Genomic DNA, 4,045 nt, shown 5'->3' with positions numbered 1-4,045 from the left:
GCAGATGACATAGTACTACTAGCAGATAGCAAACAGTGTCTGCAACAGCTCACAGATATCTGCGGGGAAGAAGCCACTGAACAGGGGTTAGATTTTAGCACAGCAAAGTCGGGAGTTGTAGTTTTTAATGACAACGCCCGTAAAGAATCGGTATTCGTTCAAAAAGCAGCAATACCGTGGGTAACGGAATACAGATATCTGGGCATATGGTTAAACGAAGGTCATGGCCTATCTAAAAACTCATGAGGAGCATTTAAGAATGAAAGGCAGAAGAAACGCCTCTATCATGAAGCACAGAGCACTGTGGGGATATAACAGATATGACGTAGTGAGAGGAATCTGGAAGGGAGCAATGGTACCAGCACTCACCTTTTCAAACGCAGTAGTGTGTGTCAAATCAGACATTCAATCAGGGCTAGAAGTAAATCAGAGGGCCATGGGTCGATTGGCATTAGGAGCACACAGTAAAACAACAAACGAGGCAGTGCAGGGAGACATGGGATGGGCATCCTTTGGAGTGAGAGAAGCACAGAGCAAAATATGTTTTCAAGAACGACTTAGAAATATGCATGATCAGAGATGGGCGGCCAAAGTGTTACGGTATCTTTACATGAAAAGCGTGGACACACAATGGAAGAAAAGAGCCAGAAGGCTCAGGACAAAGTTATATTAGTCCTTTTTGGTAAGATGACATGTCATCACCCCGCTTCAAAGGGGACACCAATAGGAATCATCATCATCATCATCATCACCGTAGAGTAAATACTACTGCCAAAACTCCTGCGCAGGAGGCCTACTGGCGGTGAGCGCGACCACGGGCGGCGCTGCGAAGCGCGCGTCCGTGACGTCGGCTTAGGGATTCTCGCATTTGTCGTCTGCTTCACTCGGGCTCGCTCTCCCTGTAGTTTTTTTTTGCGCGCGGTGACTTTTGATGCTTGTCCGCACGAGATTTTGTTTGCGCGTAAGTTTTTATATAATATACTTCAAATCGCATACACTAGCTCAGGGCATGATTTAAAGAGTAGTTTTTTATACTTTCTCCGGAAGACACACTGCCTGCGTCGCCCCATTATTGCGAAGCCGGTCCTGCGCGAAGCGCGAAGACTCGGAGCTGGGCGTCGGCTCCTCTATTCAGCAATCTTTCGAACAAAAGGAACAGTCAGCTATTAATAACCGAGAACAGCGAGAACGCAAGACCAAAACAAATTCCCAGGTCTTCGGGACTGTCAGGTTTGGCAGACGGCATTACGATTCCCGGTAATCGTATGTAAGGTAAAACAGTTTTTCCAACCTTGCCGAACGCTCGAAAGTATTCTATCACCTCCCTTTACATTGTAATATCGTGAAAGTATGCCAACATGAAAGTATGCCAACAAGGTCCGCAAAACTAGTATAGGTCGAGTTTCAAATAACCTACTGTGTGTATAGGCACGTGCTGATTTTATACCAGGCTTCCAACCAGTACGGAGCATTACTGAGCAAAATGAGTGACGTGTTCCGAAAAATACCGCAAAACTATGTTTGTTCAGACCTGGAGGCATATTTCGGTACATTTCCCAGAGCCATATAATCACAATATTCAGAAATGCGTTACAGTAAAGCTGTACACAAGCGGAGGAGTTCGAGGAGGAAGCGGGGGAGAAAACTCCATTTAACAGTGAAATTGAGCCGGTTCCTGGGCGGTTTTCTTAACCCAGAACAAGAGAGTAAGAGTAATTTTATTCAATTCATAGAACACCATCCCAAATATAGGCCAGGATTTATTCTTTACGCATAGAAGGGTTGGAAAACAATAAAGAGCTGCTTGGACATACTCATTGGTTTTGATTCGTGTAACCTATGCAGGTATAATATTTATTGTGTTCGTTAGCGAGTATATCAAGTCTTCAACACCGCAATCATGTCATTACTGTGCGGGCTGAGAGTCAGTTCGTTATGATAACGATGATTACGATAGAAATTCGGGGCACAAAAGCCACCTTCGAGTACTCTGGACAGCATTGTCTGCGTCGTTTCGCAGTTGCGTAGCAGAAGCATTTTTATTGCATTTGCATGTGAATAAACAATGCACGCTTCAGATATGTACCATCTTGCAGGAAGCCATAGCGAAAGCCAATTTATGAAGAAAATACTGTATGCCTTAATGCCTGAAGAAAATATCCACACAAACGCTGTGAGCCTCTGAAAAACACCCAAATTTCCTAATAAGACGATTTCTGACGGTGCAGAAAAATTAATGCGTTGGGCACCAAAAAAAACATTCATCTGATGCAAGTCAACAAGAACAATAGAAATAGAAGACAGCCGTTTTATTTCCGCTGTGCGATGCGCGTGTAAGGGACCGCTGCTTGGTGCGTAGCATTAGACCGTTGAATCTTCATAAGAGCATCTCAAAAATACTTTAGGGAAGCCTATACATTTGGATACTGATCGAGGAGCTCTGAGCACTGAATCTCGCAAATAGGTTAGAAAGGACGAGTTAAACACGATCGAGCGATGACCGATGCTCTGAAGAAAGTTTTTTCGCTCTCCTCGTTCGTTGCAAACATGTGCGGGATACAGCATGAAATTATTCAGAGGTATCAGAAGCGTGTACAATAACTGAATTACTGGAAATACGCTTTCTAATGCACTAAAGCATCAAAGCGGGCGACTTCTAGCACTGGCACTGCTGCCTCTTACAAGCGGAGTGTAGCAGACGACAGCGGCGCGAGTCCCTAAGCCGACGTCAGAGCCAGGGGCGCCACTCAAACATCTCATCGCCATTGGCGGTGAGCGCGACCACGGGCGGCGCTGCGAAGCGCGCCTCCGTGACGTCGCCTTAGGGATTTTCGCATTTGTCGTCTGCTTCACTCGGGCTCTCTCTCCCTGCTGTTTCTGTGCACTCGGTTGACGACTGATGCTTTTCCGCACCAGCTTTGGCTTGTGCGTAACTTTTTATCATATTAATAGACATAAAACCGCATACACTAGCTCAAGGAGTGAGTTAAAGTGCATTTTTGGATACCGCTACAGAAGTATTGCCGCTGTCGCCCCATTCCTTGCGAAGCTGGTCCTCTGTGGAGCGCGAAGATTCGGAGCTAGGGGTCAGCTTCTGTATTAAGCAATCTTTCGAACAAAGGGAACAGCCAGCTGCTAATAACCAACAACAGCGAAATTGCAAGACCAAAACAAATACCAGGTCTTCAGGGCTATCGGCTTTGGCAGAAGGCATTACGATTCCCGGTAATCGTAAGGTAAGAGCTTTTGCAACCTTGCCGAACGCTCGAAAGTATTCTATCACATTACTTTACGTTGTCATGGCATGAAAGTATGCCGACATGCACTATGGGGATGCAAGAACTGTAGGTTGAGTTCCGGATAACCCACTGTGTATCGGCGCGTGCTGGTTTTATACCAGGCTTCTAACCAGTATGGCCGTTTATTGAGAAAACGAGTCACGTCTACGGTAAAGATACAGTAACACTATGTTTGTTCAGACCTGGAGGGATACTTCACTACATTCCGCACAGCCATGTCTTCCCAGTATTCAGATTTGCGTTATAGAAAAACTGCACTCAAGAGGAGAAAACTCTATTTACAGTAAAATCGAGCTGATTAGATGTCCGGACTTCTTTCTCCGTGGGTCCGGGTCCTCATTCCAGGACAAATAAGTAAGAGTAATTTTTTTTAATTCATACATCGCCACCCCGGGTTTGTTCTTTACGCCTGGAAGAGTTGAAAAGATTTGAAGAGAGCTCCTTGGAAATATTGATTGGTTTCGATTCCTGGAATATATGCACGTATACTATTTATTGCGTTCGTTAGCGAGTATGTCAAGCCCCTCTGTTTTCAATTTTGTTTCAGTGTCAATACAGCCCAGGTACCCCGACGCAAACAAGGTCGCTGTGGCAGCTGTTATTAAGAAACGGCTATACTCCGCCGGTGACTGGGATGGCGGCCGCACGAAGCGGAAGACACTGGACAGTATGAACTGAGCAAAATAACGAACCGGAAGACACTGGACAGCATGAACTGAGCAAAATAAATTAAGTCAAAAAACCTA

The sequence above is a fragment of the Haemaphysalis longicornis genome, unplaced genomic scaffold (assembly GCF_048455015.1).
Source record: "Haemaphysalis longicornis isolate Haplotype H1 unplaced genomic scaffold, Haemaphysalis longicornis Haplotype H1 scaffold_4, whole genome shotgun sequence".
NCBI classification, from domain to species: domain Eukaryota; kingdom Metazoa; phylum Arthropoda; class Arachnida; order Ixodida; family Ixodidae; genus Haemaphysalis; species Haemaphysalis longicornis.
This window is presented reverse-complemented; position numbering follows the sequence as displayed.